Raw genomic sequence first — 18,607 nt, 5'->3', positions numbered from 1 at the left:
AATCAAAAGCTTGATGTCATGCACTTACATTATAATCAAAAAAGCTAACTGTCAGGTGTTTACACCACAAGCACATTATTTTCAGTGCAATTCAACTTGTATTTATTGAGTACCTGCTAGATGCAGGCTGGGTACCATGAGGATGTCCTTACAGATCTAAAGCCAAGCCTTGGTTCTATTGCTGTTACCACGGGATCATGATCACTTGTGTAAGTTAACTTCTCCAAGTCTCAGTTTCTTCATTTGTAGGATGAAGAAAATGATAAAGTTTAATTCATAGGGTTTAGATGGTGTTCCAATAAAAATGCATATGAAACTTATTTTAAATAACCCCATAGATGTCAGAAGCAGGAAGACGAAGTGCGTATTGATAGGGAAGAAGACACTTTCTTCCATAGCTGGCTGGAACAACAGAGTGTATTGAGAAACTGCCATGATTTTGGTAAAATGAAATGCTTCCAATTTCATCCTTTTACATGTAGCTGTCCAGTTTCTGCAGCATCACTTACTGAAGAGACTATTTTCCATTGTATATTCTTGCCTCCTTTGTCATAGATTAATTGACAATATGTGTGTGGGTTTATTTCTGGGCTCTCTATTCTGTTCCATTGATCTATATGTCTGGTTTTGTACAAGCGTCATACTGTTTTGGTTACTGCAGCTTTGCAGTATGGTCTTAAGTCCAGGAACATGATAACTCCAGCTCTGTTCTTTCTCAAGATTGTTTTGGCTATTTGGGATCTCTTGTCTTTCCACATAAATTTTAAAATTATTTGTTCTAGTTCTGTGAAAAATGTCATTAGTATTTTGATAGGGACTGTATTTAATCTGTAAACTGCCTTGAGGAATATGGTCATTTTAACAATATGAATTTTTCCAATCTATAACAAAGTATATCTTCCATGTTTATGTCATCTTCAATTTATTTCATCAATGTCTTATAGTTTTCCAAGAGGTCTTTTACCTCTTTAAGTGGATTTATTCCTAGAACATTTCCTAATACCATATATAAAAAATAAATTCAAAAAGGATTAAAGACCTAAATGCAAGCCTGGAAACCATAAAACTCCTAAAAGAAAACACAGGCAGAACACTCTTTGATGTAAATCATAGCAATATTTTTTTGAATTTGTCCCTTAAGGCAAAGGAAACAAAAACAAAACAAAAAAATAAATAAACAGGACTTAATTAAACTTAAATGCTTTCACACAGCAAAGGAAACCAAAAGACAACATACTGAATGGGAGAAAATATTTGCATGTGATATATCTGATAAGGAGTTAATATCCAAAATATATATATAGCTCATACAACTAAACATCAAAAACACAGCTCAATTAAAAAAAAATGTGCAGAAGATCTGAATAGACATTTTTCCAAAGAAGATATACAAATGGCCTACAGTCATGTAAAAAGTACTCAACATTGCTAATCATCATTGAAATGCAAACCAAAACCACAATGAAATACCACCTCACATCTGTCAGAAGGGCTATCATCAAAAAATCACACAAAAGAAATGCTGGTGAGGATGTGGAGGAAAGGGAACAAGCCTTGGTGGAATGTAAATTGATATAGCCACTGTGGAGGTTCCTCAAAAACTAAAAATAGAGCTACCACATGATTCAGCAATGTCACCCCTTGGTATATATCCAAACAAAATGAATTTGGAAAGATACATGCAACCCCAATGTTGATAGCAGTATTAACCCAGATATGGAAGCAACCTAAGTGCCCATCAATAAATGGATAAAAACGTGCCATAGATAGATAAGTAGATAGATAGACGATAGATAGATAGATAGATAGATAGATAGATAGATAGATAGATATAGATTGATTTTAAGGACACTGTATGATATCACTTATATGTGGAATTAAAAAAAAAAAACCTAGAGAATAAAACAAAAAAGAATCAGACTCACAGATACAGAGAACAAACTGGTGGTTTCCAGTGGGAGAGGGTAGAGGAAGGATCAATATGGGGGTAGCAAATTAAGAAGTGCATTTACTATGTATAAAATAAACTACAAGGATATATTATATAGCATGGGGAATATAGACAACTTTATAATAACTATAAATGAAGTATAACCTTTCAAAATTGTGAATCACTATGTTGTACACCTGAAACTTGCATAATATTTGTAAATCAACTAATTAATTTTTTTAAAAATAGCATTACATCTAAATTATCATTTAAAAAATAATTGTTTACAATGGTGGACTTACTAAGTGACCCTGGGTGACTTAGTTACCCTGTCTGTTCCTCAGTTTTCCTATCTGTCAAATGGTATTGTGAAGATTAACTAAGGTACTGTGTGTAAAGTACCTAGAGCAGTGCCTGACACAAGCAAGTTCCATATGTGTGTTGGCTATTTGTTATTATCACATAGACACTTAAAAGGCTGGTTGCTTCCAACTTGAAAAGGTATTGAGACAGAGACTTTCCCTGACCATCCTATTTCTTCTTGTATTTACCTCCTACCTGCTTCTTGTCATATAAATACTGAATACCCAGTTAAGCCTGAATTTCACATAAATAATGAACACATTTTAGTCCAGGTATATCCCATGCAATATTTAGGATATACTATACTGAAAAATGTATTTGCTGTTTATTTGAAATTCAAACTTAATTAGGTGTCCTTTATTTTTATTTTCTAAATCTAACCACCCTACCAATTCCTTATCTTGTTCAATAATTCCAGGCAGTGAAAAGTGCCACACAAGTGTCATTTTTAACTTGTTTATCATAATGTCTTCCTCACTAGGATGGAAGCTCCAGGAGAGCAGGACCTTATCTATCATATCTAGCTGTATGCCCTGGGCTCAGCAGAGTACCTGGCTCATGGTAGGAACATAACACCAAGGTGTTTCTGTAATGACTGAATAAGTTCTGTTTGCAGAGCAAGAGAGAGGTCCCTAAGTGCATCCAACTTTCTGTTTTTCTGGTCTCTCCCAAATGCTACTTTAAAAAATATTTCCAAGCAACATTCTGGTCCATGTGCCTTGGTCTGAGCACTCCATGTTCCACAGCCTGGGGACCTCAATCATTCTCAGAGCCTGGACTTCGATCTGGACTTCGGGGTGTGGTTAGGAAACACAGTATATTTTTCCTTTGAACTATGAACAATCAATTCTCTGCATTCCAATTCTGTCACAGTCCTGGGCTCTACAGACTACAAGAAATGGACTTGCTTTATGCTAATGGCATTTCATTTATCATTATGGTGCCGAAAGAGGGGAGACCATTAAGCTGAGTGTGATGTTTTATTAGTGTTTTTCTGAGGTCTGTGACTCCCTGCATAACACAATGAATAAAATGACCTAAATTTTGCTTTGTGAGACATTTTCGGGTTACACTTAGCCACCCAAGTCTGGTGATGCTTCAGACTTCAAGTCTCCCCTTTTAAAAGCTTTATTGCAGGTGTGGCTTGAATTTATTTTTTTTTTTCCTTCTCTTTTTGGCCGTGCCTGCAGCATGTAGAAGTTCCCAGGCCAGGGATCGAACCCAGGTCACAGCAGTGACCCAAGCTGCTGCAGTGATATGGCTGGATCCTTAACTGGCTATGCCATAACATAACTCCTGGCTTGAATTTAATTTAATTTGAATTTTTTTTTTTTTGCATTTGGTAAGAATTCTGGTTTCCCAAAAAAAATGAAAACCACTCAATTCGTTTTGATTTTTAGTTTAAAACAATACAGACTTTAGGGACTTAGGCACCAGAATATCTACCCTATGCCTGAAATCAGCCACTTGTCACAGTGTTAAAAATGGTGTTTCTAAGTGTGGCTGAAATTTTTCACACTTCTTTCTGATTTGGAGTGTCATATTTGCTGTGTCTGGTGTACCACATTTAAACAGAAATGGCTCCCCTTGCTTTGGAGTTGAGTTTTAAATTGAATGCCTGGTTATTCAAGTGGCCCTGTTACATGAAAACAATGGTTGGTAAGGGACAGATGTTGGGGAGGGGATGGTCACTCAGCCTGGCCTCTTGGATCTGGCATTTATGAGGACCTAATCATCTATGAATTAGTTACTTTGTCCTCAAGCTCCTGTAACACAACATTTAAAAGAAAAAAGAAGAAGGAAAAAGGAGGAACAATAAAATAAATGGGTTTGCCCCATTGCTACTGGACAGTTTCCACCAGTCTCTTCAAAAGCTGATAAGAACTACGTACCAAGCCTTCCTCTCTAGCTGGAAAACCACAGGGAACTCGGCAGCTTACACACAGCCATATTTCAAGGATGCAAATATTGTTTCACAGACTCTGGCAGTCAGTTTCAAAATACACGAGGGCTTTTTTTTTTCTTCCCATTAAAAGTCAATAACTCATTAGGGGGAGAAAAGACTGCATGCATAAAGATGTTAATTAACAACGTTATCAATACTAGCAAGAAGAAATTGGAAGCAATCTCTATATTCAGCATTCTGGAAATTGTTAAGTAGATTACAGTGTATGGACTATGATGAAAGATAATGCATTCATTGAGATGATAATTAGAAAGATTTGGATACATGGAAAATGCTTAAGCTAAAGTACAAGTGAGAGAAAAATTACCAAATAATAATGGGAATTGTGGTTGCAACCATATAATGTAACTGTGTGGATGAACACAAACTGGAAGAGGAGGCAATAATGAAAATAATAGTTGCATAGAATTAGATGGAATCAAGGTAATTAATTACCATTTTGAAAACAATTTTAAAAAGTTAAGAATTCTTTTTCAAATAATAGGTTTTTTTTTTAAAAAAAAAAAAAGCAATGGCAGAAATGTGCAATCAGTTTAAATCTTTGAATGTAGAGTCTACTTCTTAGTTCATAAGACCACCAAACAAATTAGTGCAGCACTTGTCTTCTTCCAACTATAAAGCCCATATTCTTTTTTTTTTTCCCCACATCCACAGCATGTGAAAGTTCCTGGGCCAGGGATCAAACCCATGCCACAGGAATGAATGACCCAAGCCACAGCAGTGACAATTCCAGGTCCTTAACCACTAGGGCACCAGGGAAATCCCTAAAGCCCATATTCTTAACCACTAGTCTGTAACACATTTTTGCTATTAGTCAAACACTCAATCCTGCCAGATCTTATGTGGAAAATGTGTCAATTAAACTAAATTTCTGTTTAATTCAGTCTATGTATCAGAAATTTGTTCTTTTTTAACATGTGGGGTTTTCTTATTTTTTGTTTTATTTGATTTGCTCTGCTTTACCTCTCTGTCTTGACACAGAGCATGGGTACATGTGTATGTAGCTGGGCGAAGGTGGGGATGGGATGGGAGGGTTGTTCCAGATCATAGAAGGCCCTGGTTATTTAGTTAGATCTTCTGTGGCTGATGATTACTGAAGATTCTCTAATCAAGACAAATAGTGGCTATTTGTTCCTTCGAGGAAAGGTTTGGTATTAAAGACTCCTTGAAAGTCTGTTTGGCCCAGTTGTCTTGCCCTAGTAGGACAAAGACCACTACAACCTTAAACTCTTCCCCTAAGCCTGATGGAATGAATTGCTATCCCTCTAACTGCATTCTGAGCCTATCAGTCACTCTGGATTCAGATTTGAAGGTCTTATTAATGCTAATTTTATTTTAAGAACTGGAACAGAGGAAAATAACATATGCTTGCTTTAATGGGAGAAAACAATAGAAATTGCTTCTACATATTGTGGTTGGGGCTCAGATTTGATGAACTCTGGAATGAGATGGAAAATATAATAAGCATGATTCTGAAAATTGAATAATCAGCATTCCACAGGGATCCAATTGTAATAGATGGAAAGACATAAGTAAAATACAAGGATTGTTTGTCCTAAAACTTTTCTGAGACTGTCACCATAAAAGTGGACTTATCTCTCTAAACAATAGCCAGTTGAACCGTGGAATAAGGAACATAACTTCCAAATTTGAAGTATCACATTTTAAGTCAAGTTTTGACAAAAACAGATCCAGACACTTTTAAATTTATAGGATTAATCTTCTGTCTTTCCTCCAATAACAAGTAAATTGAATCTGCAGAATTATGTTCAGTATATGATTTTCAACTGTGTAATTACTGTTTAAAGATACATGTCCTCAATTTCTTCTGTTCCCTTTTGAAACTCAAGTCCATTTCAAATCTATTGTTAATAAGCAATTTAGTTCTCAAGAATGGTTTCTTTGTGTTGATAATTAAGTGTTATATTTACACAAAGGAAATAGTGAAATAGAACCTCTTCCAAAAAGAACATTCTAAAACATTCCACTGACTACAAAAGCATGACCCTACAGTGTCAGAATTTCTTCTCATGATGCCAACAAAAACTCCTTGAGCTATTTTACAAGGGAAAAAGAAAATCTGATTCCTCTGAATGATATGTCTTTCCCTTCTAAGTGTGATGGCTGAGGAAATTTTGAAACAATTCAATAGCAATTGTGAAAGTGACTATATAGCAACTATAAGTTTATTACTTGATACTTTCATATTAGATTTTACCACTGTGGAATGAGTTTGCTTTTTCAGCAGCAAACACCTGCAGGGCAAGTGTGCTTTTTGCACATTCGGTATAGCTACACATGTGAATTTTTTTTCCCTAAGATAAAAATGGACATTGGTTAATATACCCACAAACATGTATGTGTGGGTCACCTCCTGACCATGTGACAGGCACTCTACCAAGAACTGAAGAAAATACTGAGTAAGATGGGGCCCATCCTCACTGGTGCCCAATCTGGTCAGGGAAATGAGATGAACAGGAATTCAAAAACAAGGGACAAAGGACAAGATATTCCAGTGGTGGGCACTGGGTGGCAGGGGAGGGAGGGACAAAGGCTTGAAGAGAGGAATACAAGGCATGCTTAGGAAAGAGGAAATAAATACATATAATGATTGTTATCATCTTATTTATTTATTTTTATTACTTTTTTTGGTTATGCTGGCAGCATGTGGAAGTTTCCAAGCCAGGGATCAAACCTGTGCCACACAGTGACCCCAGCTGCTGCAATAACAACAGCAGGTCCTTAAGAAAACTCCTCATTTTATTTATTACGTGCCAAGCACACAAATATTTCCTTTGCAATATGTCATGTAGAGTGACCAACGCATTGCAGTATGTGTGAGGTTTTCCTATTTTAGCCCTGAAAGTCCTGCATATCAAGATGCCTCTCAGTCCTATACAAACTGTTGGTCACCTACCTGCATTCCTTAAGATGACCTTATGAAATCTATCTTACTACCTGTCTCAGTTTACAGATGAAGGACCGAATGGTCAGAAGGCAGAGGAACCTCCCCAAGATTACACAGGTGCTAATCTAAGGGGAGCTGAGATATGAAAAAGAGTACTCTTAATTACTAGTGCAAGGCATATATCCTTAGGCTAAAAAGGAACACTTTCATGGCCCAGCTCCAGGTGACAACAACAACAAAAAAGGAAGTTAGTAAAAGATTGTTGTGGGACTTTTCCTGTAGGTACTCAAGAGTCATTGAAGGTTTCCGCTTAGTAGATCATGGTGGAAGCCTTCCTGATTAATTTGATGTTCATGGCACCAAAGCAGAAGTTCAAATCAATGATTTGTCCAACCATTCTTCTATCTCTAGAAATCTACATCCTCACCTCCCTTAAGGCTACTTCTCCCAAATCATAAACAAACCAAAGAAAGATTTTTGAAGGTCAAATAAATGTCCTCCTGAAACTAGAACATGCCCTCACATCATGCACAAAAATAAACTCCAAATTGGCTTAAAGACTTAAACATCAGACAAAACACCATAAAACTAGAAGAGAACACAGGCAAGCATTCTCTGACATAAACCATATAAATGTTTTCTTAGGTCAGTCTCCCAAGGCAATAGAAATAAAAGCAAAAGTAAACAAATAGGACCAAATCAAACTTATAAGCTTTTGCACAGCAAAGAAAACCGTTTATAAAAAAAAAAGAGCAAGACAACCAAGGAATGGGAAAAAATAGTCGCAAATGATGCAACCAACAAGGGCTTAATCTCCAAAATATACAAACAACTCATACAACTCAACAGCAAAAAAGCAACCCAATTGAAAAATGAGCAGAAGACCTAATCAGACATTTTCCCCAAAGAAGACATACAAATGGCAAATAGGCACATGAAAAGATGCTCAACATCACTAATTATTAGAGAAATACAAATCAAAACTACAGTGAGGTACCACCTCACACCAGTCTGAATGGCCATTAATAATAAATCTACAAATAACAAATGCTAGAGAGGGTGTGCAGAAAAGGGAACCCTCCTTCACAGTTGGTAGGAATGTAAATTGGTACAGCCACTATGGAAAATACTACTGAGGTTCCTCAGAAAACTAAATACAGAACCACCATATGATCCAGCAATCCCATTCCTGGGCACATATCCAGAAAAAAACTATAATTCAAAAAGATACATGCCCCCCCCAATTTTCACTGCAGCACTATTCAGAACAGTCAAGACATAGAAACAACCTAAATGTTCATCCATAGATGAATGGATTAAGAAGAGGTGGTACATATATACAATGGAATACTACTCAGCCATAAAAAGGAGATAATGGCATTTGCGGCAACAGGGATAAAACTAGAGATTCTCATACTAAGTGAAGTAAGAAAGAGAAGGACAAATGCCATATGATATCCCTTATATGTGGAATCTAAAATATGGCACAAATGAACCTATATACAAAGTAGAAACAGACTCACAGACAGGAAGGATAGACCTTATGGCTGCCAAGGGGGAGATGGGAGAGAGTGGGATGGACTGGGAAGTTGGGGTTAATAAATGCAAACTACTACATTTATAATAGATAGACAATAAGGTCCTATTCCATAGCACAGTGAACTACATCTAATTTCCTGGGATAGGCTACGATAGAAAACAATATTAAAAATGTGTATATTTATGTATGACTGAGTCACTTTGCTGTACAGCAGAAATTTGTACAACATTGTAAATCATGTATACTTTCATTTAAAAAACATAAAAAAACTAAGTTAAATTAAAAAAGAAATGTCCTCCTAGCCTCAATTCATTTCAAGACCCCCACACACACCCCACTAGTTAATATTTTCCCCATGTTTCTCTCTATAGCAGAATCTAGAAATACTTGAAAGGTTGTAAGTGGTTTTGCTTAAACACACTATTTTAAAGCTTATTATGCCTCAATCTCATTTCCTAAAGGAATAACAGGTAGAACAGGTGCCGGGTCTAGGCTTCTCCCTGAGAAATGAGAGCAGAAGCTGGGAAAATAAATGTGCTTTGCAGCATGATTTAGAGTCTGTGTGCGCCTGTGTGCTCACGCGCACACACCGCACACATGCACACGCACGCACATGCGCACACACACACACATCTTGGTGGGTCTGTTTATTCCATTTCATTGCCTTTTATTCTGAACTGCTATTAGTGGTTATTAGAGAGGGTGTGAGGAAGGGGTATATTCTTTCTGTGAGTTATGTGCCATCTTAGATCAGCCTAATTCCACGGTCTAGTGCCAGACAGCCAAGCAGAAAAAGTCCATTTAGAGAGAAAGTGGTAATTTTCATGAAGTGCCTCTCCCTGCCTGATTCAAGGAGATACATTATGCAGAAATCTGAAATAGGGAGCCTTTATGCTGGGAACATCCATTTAACTGCATTCCATAATGTTTTCTGCCAAGTCACCAAGTCCACACATTCCTAAGCTCCTGCTTGTTCCAAACTGAAATCATTCCCTTTGCAGAGACAACCCATCCTTCTCTGTAAGGTCCTGTCCAGTTGGTCAGAACTCTCTTCTGGGAGTTTATTTGGTGATAAATTATATTAAGGAATTAAACAGAAACCCCATTAGTAATGTTGACAATATTCCCCCTACACATGAAATATTTAATGAAAATCAGAAGCTAGGGAGTTGAATTTGCACAAAGAGAACCTGTGTAAGATAGATGTTCTCTGAATGCTAATGCAAGTTTGCTGTTTTGTTTTGTTTTATTTTTTTCAAAGACCTTTACAAATACCCAAGAGTTGTCTCTTTTTTGCTTTTAGTGACAGGGAAACCACCATTTAGTAATTTCCTGCCTCAGTTGATTTCACCCAGAATGTGATATCCAGAAGTATTTTAGAACCCCCGGGAATTTCTGAATACAGAAAACACAGGGTTGAACCACCCCAAACGGTGGTACCATCTGGTAAGGAGCTCGAACTGTGAATGGCCAAAGAGCCTTTACTCTTCCATGATGAGTTGACTCAATCAAATTAAAAAGAAGGTGGTTTTTGCTAAACATACATTTAAGCAGCTGAAGGGACTGTTTAAAACAAGACAGTTAAGAATCTTGCTTGGACCCTACATTTTTATTTAAGTCAGTTGGACCATTCCACAGGGGTACACAAGAACACTCTAGTATAGTGGTTCTCAACCCTGGCTGTAAATTAAAATTATCAGTGGGCTGTTAAGGTGCCCTGTATGTGATCATAGCAGACCAATTAAATCAACATTTGGTTATAAGAGAATCCAGACAGCTGTATATTTTTTTGTGTGTCTACAGTCAGGGTCCTTTCAGGATGCAAAAACCAGAAACAAACAACTTAATTAAAATAATTTTTAAAAATTTAAGCAGTTATTGAGGCATGCAGGAAACAGCTACTACCTCTATGGGTAGGGAAAACCAAGCAATCAAGTCAGAGCTATTAAAACTTAGAGCTTGGAGGAGGGGCCTGCAGAGCAGAGACCCTGCCCTCTGGGACAGTGCCACCAATTGCTGGTATCTGAGCTCAGGGGAAGAATCCAGTGTGAATGAATCACAGACTTCAGAAGAGGAGGCACTGGCTTGTATCTCAGGTACAAACCTTCTGCGATTGTAGAAAAACTGGAAGTTAAAACCAGTTTTTGCAACTAGAACCAATTGCTGTGGCCGGAGGACACTGAGAAGAAAAGAAAGCAAATGGGATGGAGCAAAAGCCTTTCTCCACAGTCCCGCCTTTCAGTCTCCTCTTGCGCCCCCCCCCCCCCCCATTGGCAGAGCTGATAAAGGAGTAATACTGTAGGCCAAATCCCAGTCCTGGCATTCCAAAGAGAAACACAGGGTAGATTTGAAAAAAATAATAATGATAATGATAAGAACTAATAACCAGCACTGTTTGCCCAGGTGATTCCATTGGGAAGGCAGGGTTGAGAACCACTGACGATGAAAATCACAGTTTAGGACTGTCCTCAAGCTTTCCTGGTTTGTTTTTTCCTTTGCTCCAATCCCTAGTCAGTTCAGCTTGTCCATTATAAGCTTGCTTCTTTGGTTTTCATATTTGTCTTTGGACTCTTGACCTTTAGTTCTCACAGCTATGGATTATATATGGCCCATGGGTTCCCCAGCTTTGGGAAACTCTGGCCCTCACCAGCCCTACAGGGCCCAAGACTGGGAAATTAGAGGAAGAAGACTGGACTTTGGATTCCATGGAATCTGTTTTGGCTAATAATTCAGAGACCATCATATTTCCCCAAAAGCAGTCAGCTCTAGTGGTCCACTACCACTTGTATTGATGGCCAGTTCCAACAGTGGTCTGCTTCCACTGGCTTTAATGAGAACCCAAATAGGGAAAGTCAGTTATCCTGTGCAGTGTGGCCGAATGCCTCTGCTTTTGTTCTCTGGATCTTGATTGTGTTCCATCTATCAGTTGTGGGGTTCATCCCTTACAAAAACACCTGACCAGATCAGGAGAGAAATAAAGCTAGTCCTTCCCATCCTGAAGATCCCACATAGATGGAAACATGATAAATCCTCACTCAAAACACTAGCATGTCATCATGTTTTAGTCATTCATTTAACAAATATATACTCTGCACCTACTATGATCTAGATCAAGTTCCAGGCAGTAGAGGTACAGCAGTGAACAAAGCAAAGATTTTATCCTCATATAGGTCACAGTCTACTTAGGAAGAGAGACAATAAGAAAAAAGCAACTTATAATGATGGCATAGTGGTTAGATAGTCCTGTGTAACAAATTACCTCAAATTGAGTACCTTAAAAACAACAAAGACATATGATCTCATAGCTTCTGATAGTCAGGAGTCTGTTGGGTGGTTCTAGCTTGGGATCTCTCATGGGGTTGCAGTCAAGTTGTCATAAGGGTTGATCTGAAGATGTATCTGGCTTGGTGGGGAGGGATCTGCTTCCAAGGTCACTCGTGTGGCACCATCATGAGGCTCTGTTCCTTACCACGCACACCTCTCCTCTTGGGAGGGCTGTTTATAACTTGGCAGCTGGCTTTCCCAAGAGTGAGTGCCTGAAGAGAAAGAGTGGTCAAGATGGAAGCCATGGTATCCTTTCTAACCTAATCTGAGAAGTGACATATCTTTGCTTCTGCCATATTCTGTTGTTCTTAACCATGATCATATATGGGAGGGGACTCCACAAGGGCATGGAGCACATGGACATAAGAGTTGGGGATCTTTGGGGCTGTCTTGGAGGCTGGCTACGATAGGCAGTAATAAGTGCTATGGGGGATACAAAAAGGTAAAAGGGTAGGGAGGGCAGGTGGTCAGAGAGGACCTCACTGAAGGAACTGAGGAAGGAGCTTTGCAGCGTTCTTTTGTTTGTTTGTTTGTTTGTTTTTGTCTTTTTGCCTTTTCTAGGGCCGCACCCATGGCATATGGAGGTTCCCAGGCTAGGGGTCTAATCAGAGCTGTAGCCGCCAGCCTACACCAGAGCCACAGCAACTCCAGATCCGAGCCATGTCTGTGACCACAGCTCACGGCAATGCCGGATCCTTAACCCACTGAGCAAGGCCAGGGATCGAACCCACAACCTCATGGTTCCTAGTTGGATTCGTTAACCACTGAGCCACAACGGGAACTCCTGCAGCTTTCTTTTTAAAGGATTCTATCTTGGGGGTCACCTTCTGGGAAGACTTCCCTCAGCTCCTGCCCCATCCATCAGTTTCACTAAGAACCCACACTGTGTGCTCCCAGATTCCCTACACCTACTCTCTGAAAGTTCTCATCACCCTGCAGTGTCTTTTTTCCTTCTCTCCCCATAGTGGGTGAGTTCTTCAGGGCCACAACAATGTTTACTCATCTTTGTATCCCCAGGAAAAGATCTGTAAATTGGATGAATGAATAAAGTGAATGAATGAATTGACTTTCTCTCCAGTCTATTTTGAAAATTCAGTTCAAACTCCTCTTTAACATTATATATTTTAAAAATTAAATATCAATGACCTTTTGTATAAAAAAAATCCCTGGACATGGATTCATTACACTCATAACTCTATTCCCCTGATGGTATGTCAATTACATTGCCTACATTGTTAGTTTATGAAGCACCATATGGAAGGAAAATATGTGGCAACTTATTGAATGGGAACATTTTGTGAGAAAAATATTTTTGTTCCCATGCAATGACGTTTCTATTAAATAGCTTCTAAATATGTAAAAAGAAAAAAAAAACACAGAGTGGCAATAGAATACCCTAAGGAGTCTAGAAAGCATGCAAAACAGTGATATTGTTTTATAATGAAAAGCAGATATGCATGATATTGTTTCTCCATACCCTCCTTTCTTTTGGCCATAATTTTTTATCTAAATACAGGTCCCTTGTCTGATAAATCACATGCTCTGATTTACCTACAGCCCTGAGCCAGAGGCAGCCACTTAGATAAAAGGACAGTTGGTCATTTGCAGAACTACATCTCTCTTGTGCTTGGAAACTAAACCATCATTCAGAACATGAGCAGTCTGGCGCTTTGTGACTCGAGAGGTCTAGGCTGGTGTCTTGTTTAGGACTGCTCCCAAAGTTCAGCTTTAAGAACTGAAAGCACCAAAGCCATAGAACATGTGATGGGCATAGGAGTCACTTAAAAATCTTCTTAAATGTAGCTTCTGGTCCCGAAGGCCTGGAGTGGGGCCCAAGATTCAGCATTTCTAACGAACTCCTGGGTGATTCTTTGGGGATGGTCCTCCTATCATGCTTTGAATAGTAAGTTACTAAATAGCTTCAGAGAGTCCAAAGTTGACCTGTCTGCCTGTGTCTGTAGTTGGTTTGAGATTTCTTTTTTCTGTTTTCTTTTTTTAACCATCCTAATGAGGACCCCTACTAATCAAGAAACACATTTATTTTATTAATTTGCAAAGTTGCTAAACCATTTATTCTCCACAAGAAACAACACATTTCAGGTCCTTCCTGAAAAAGCTCACTTGAAAAACATGTCTCACCATACATTTTCATTTGAACAAGAGCCAAGATGCCAAGGAATCTATGATGCAGATTTTAAATGTAACAAAATTCTTACCTCTTACCTCTACATCAAATGTACTGTATTTTAAGCATTTCCAAACTGGAAGAGAGCCAAGAAAAATATGGCCATTAAAATTAAAATTTAAAAGTTGTATTGATCTTCTCACATAAAATTCCAGGTCAACACCTTTCTCCTGTACTCCAGCTGAATGGGAGGAACAGGGGAATTCATCCATCATTTCTTTTATTTTAAAATGTATTATTTTATTACTTTTATATTTTAAAATAAGAAAAAAAATTTAATGTGACACTGATCTAATTCTCAAAGTGGTACAGAGAGTGTGCAGGATCATTAAACTGTCGTATCAAGATGTACAAATGTGACATCATGTTGGTTGCAGGTTGCTGGCTTTTTTTTTTTTTTTAAGATTTAGCAAAGTCTGAAAATGTGTCAGGACAAGTAGGAGCTCCCCAAAGCTTGTATGTCCTAGCAGCTCATCAACCATGCCTTCCTCCTGACCTCCATCCCCAGCCACATCTCCGCCCTTAGAGCCCTCACCCTGATCTAAGTAGGGAGGTAGCACCTGTGCCCAGGAGGCCTTTGAGACCCACTGATTGTCTCTGCAGCAACTAAGTCCAGCTTAGTGGTTTCCCATCAACAAGTCCCCAGTTCAATGTGTCTCACAGCTCTCAAAGCATGTATCTTTTGCAGACAACAGCTCATGGGGTGAATTTGGATATCTTAAAATGCCTATACTTGGTGGGTTTGGGGTAATCACCATGTGGGGTTTGCCATCCCACTTACATTGTGAACCTCATTACTACCTCAAAGTTGCTGAGGGTACTTCTGATTTCTGAGTATCTGAAAGTCAGTAACAATGAGACCCAATTGATTCCTTTCTTTGGTCAGGGACAGCCTCTTTGTACCTATTATCCTCTTCCACCTGCTTGTGGTTGCTGTTATCTTTGGTCCAGGCAAACTAGAATGCCAATATAACTAGCACCTATTTAATGAAAGGTGGCACTGGTAAATATCTGCAACTCAGCTACTTCAAAGGACAGAAGTGTCCCTTACCATAACAAAAAAACATACTCATGTCAATAAATTTTAAAAAGCTTTCATATATGTCATTTCATATGATCTCCACATGGCTCTGCGAGGTCAAGGGGACATAAGCCCAGTGTCACCAATGAGACTCAGAGATTAAGGGATTCATCGAAGCCACAAACAATCCAAAAATTATATGGAACCACAAAAGAGCCAGAATTGCCAAAGCAATCCTGAGGAACAAAAACCAAGTGGGAGGCTTTAACTCTCCCAGACTTCAGGCAATATTACAAAGCCACAGTCATCAAGACAGTGTGGTACTGGTACCAAAACAGACAGACAGATCAATGGAACAGAATAGAGAATCCAGAAATAAACCCAGACACCTATGGTCAATTAATCTTAGACAAAGGAAGCAAGAATATAAAATGGGAAAAAGACAGTCTTTTCAGCAAATTGTGCTGGGAAACCTGGACAGCTGCATGCAAACAATGAAACTAGAACACACCCTCACACCATGCCCCAAAATAAACTCAAAATGACTGAGAGACTTAAACATAAGACAAGACACCATCAAACTCCTGGAAGAGAACATAGGCAAAACATTCTCTGACATCAACCTTACAAATGTTTTCTCAGGTCAGTCTCCCAAGGCAACAGAAATAAAGGCAAAATAAACCAATGGGATCTAATCAAACTGACACGATTTTGTACAGCAAAGGAAACCAAAAAGACAACATACAGAATAGGAGAAAACAGTTTCAAATGATGCAACTGACAAGGGCCTAATCTCTAAAACATACAAACAACTTATACAAGTCAACAGCAAAAAAGCCAACAACCCAATTGAAAAATGGTCAAAGGACCTGAAGAGACATTTCTCCAAGGAAGATATACAGATGGCAACAAGCACATGAAACAATGTTCAACATCCCTGATCATTAGAGAAATGCAAATCAAAACTACTCCAAGGTACCAGCTCACACCAGTCAGAATGGCCGTCATTAGTAAGTCCAAAAATAACAAATGCTGGAAAGGGTGTGGGGAAAAAAGAGAACCCTCCTGCACTGTTGGTGGGAATGTAAGCTGGTACAACCACTATGGAGAACAGTATGGAGTATCTGAGAAAACTATACATAGAATTACCATATGACTCAGCAGTCCCACTCTTGGGCATATATCTGGACAAAACTCCACTTAAAAAAGACACATGCACCTATATGTTCATTGCAGCACTATTCACAATGGCCAAGACATGGGATCAACCCAAATGTCCACTGATAGATGATGGATCAGGAAGATGTGGTATATATACACAATGGAATACTACTCAGCCATCAAAAAGAACGAAATTACTCCATTTGCAGCAAGATGTATGGAACTAGAGAATCTCATACTGAGTGAAGTAAGTCAGAAGGAGAAAGACAAATACCATATGATATCACCGATATCTGGAATCTAATATACAGCACAAATGAACTTTTCCACAGAAAAGAAACTCATGGATTTGGAGAATAAACTTGTGGTTGCCAAGGGGGAAGGGGAGGGACTGGGAGCTTGGGGTAAATAGATGCAGAATGTTGCCTTTGGAATGGATTAGCAATGGGATCCTGCTGTGTGGCACTGAGAACTCTGTCTAGTCACTTATGATGGAACACAATGTGAGGAAAAAGAACGTATACATGTATGTGTAACTGGGTCACCATGCTGTACCATAGGGAAAAAAAATATATATATATATATATAAATGATTTTTTTAAAAAAGCCACATGGCAAGTAAGTGGCCAACCTATGATTTGTACTTGTGTCCTTTAATTCCAAACCCATACACCACCCCTTCACCTCAATTAAGGCCAGAAAACAGAGTTTTGAACATAAAACTGGTGAGACTGATGTGAACACATTTCCAGCATACCACAAGTCTCAGTCTAAGAGTTTTTTCTTGACCCAGATATCCAGACCCTAAAATCAGAAAATGCACAAGCAGAATCTAAGCTGGGTGAGTGCATGCTGCAGAAACAGTCTAGGGGATGGTAGAGGAGGTAAAGGGGAAGCCAAGCATAAGGAGCTTCCAGTTTCTACTCTTTCCAAGTCCTCTTCACTTTTTCTTTATATGTTGGGACACAGTCTTGTTTAACACATATATGCACTCGTATAACATAAGGAACTACAGAAATCAGGAGACCCCTGTTTACTGCTAACAGAGATACCATCTATATCTAGGGTCAGTGCATCCTGAAGAAACGGGACTGTCATCGCCTCTCCACGACTGTTTCCTCATTTGGGGAAATGAACCAGCAGAGTGACTGATGGACCAGTGAACTAACAGTCTTACCATGGGAGTAAATGCAAGGTTTTCTTAAATACATCCTCTTGCTGGGGCAGGGGGTGGGAGGGGTGCTGAGGTGATGGTTAGGGTAAGGGGGAAGCAAGAATGCTCTGCAGCCTAGAGCATGGCAGAAACTGCAGGGCAAGTCCTGTAACTTTCCCAAGCATCCTCTTGTCCTGGGAAAGAGTTTGAATGGTCCTGCAGAGAAATTAGCCCCTTTTCTGTTCCCATAGGAAAGTTGGCATCATCCAAAGAAAAGGAATATTTAGGGAAAAGAAGAGTTTCTGTTGTGTCAATACTCACTCAGTTCTTTCCCAGCACGGCTGATGGGAAGACCATCACAGCATCTACCTCGTGGGAATAGACCGGAGAGCACTTCCTGAACTGATAGCCTGGGAGCACACAGGACATCAAAAGCCGGCTTCAGTGAATCATTGTAAGTAGAATCACATACTTTGACTGTGAGGTTTTTTTTTTTTTCTGTTTGTTTGTTTGTTTTTGTCAACATAATGTCAACCTGAAGAGGCAGCATGGGGAAGCAGAAATAGGACAGGAATCTGGGTTGACACTCTGGGTTTAAACTCTGCTTTAATCCCTGTTCTGACATTTACAAACTGAGTGAATTCTGGAGTTGCCATCATGGCTCAGCAGAAAAATATCTGACTAGTATCCATGAGGATGCAGGTTTGATTCCTGGCCTCCCTCAGTGGGTTAAGGATCTGGCATTGCTTTCCCTGAGCTGTGGTGATAGGTTGCAGACACAGCTCAGATCCTGTGTTGCTATGGCTGTGGCATAGGTCAGCAGCTATAGCTCCAATTCAACCCCTAGCCTGGGAACCTCCATATGCTGCAGGTACAGCCCTAAAAAAACAAAAAAAATTAAAATAAAACAATCTGAGTGAATTCAGTTTCCTCATATGTAAAATGAGTATGGGTTGGGATTTGAATAGGTACACAAAAAGGCTTTTATCCTCCTCCAAATAAGAATCTGAATAAAAAACGGACATGAGTCAAATTGGGGGGTCAACATCTGCTTCA

At 39.0% G+C, this 18,607-nt stretch overlaps 1 long non-coding RNA gene across 1 annotated transcript in view; it reads right to left on the bottom strand.

The window, feature by feature from the left end:
* LOC110256739 overlaps positions 1-18,607 on the bottom strand; it is a 159,115-nt gene that overhangs the window by 18,640 nt on the left and 121,868 nt on the right. The window contains exon 4 of the long non-coding RNA XR_002338655.1: positions 17,873-17,961. This is a non-coding gene — a long non-coding RNA (uncharacterized LOC110256739). The remainder of the gene's footprint in view (positions 1-17,872; positions 17,962-18,607) is intronic.

This window comes from Sus scrofa, chromosome 14, assembly GCF_000003025.6.
Source record: "Sus scrofa isolate TJ Tabasco breed Duroc chromosome 14, Sscrofa11.1, whole genome shotgun sequence".
Lineage (NCBI taxonomy): Eukaryota > Metazoa > Chordata > Mammalia > Artiodactyla > Suidae > Sus > Sus scrofa.
This window is presented reverse-complemented; position numbering and strand designations above follow the sequence as displayed.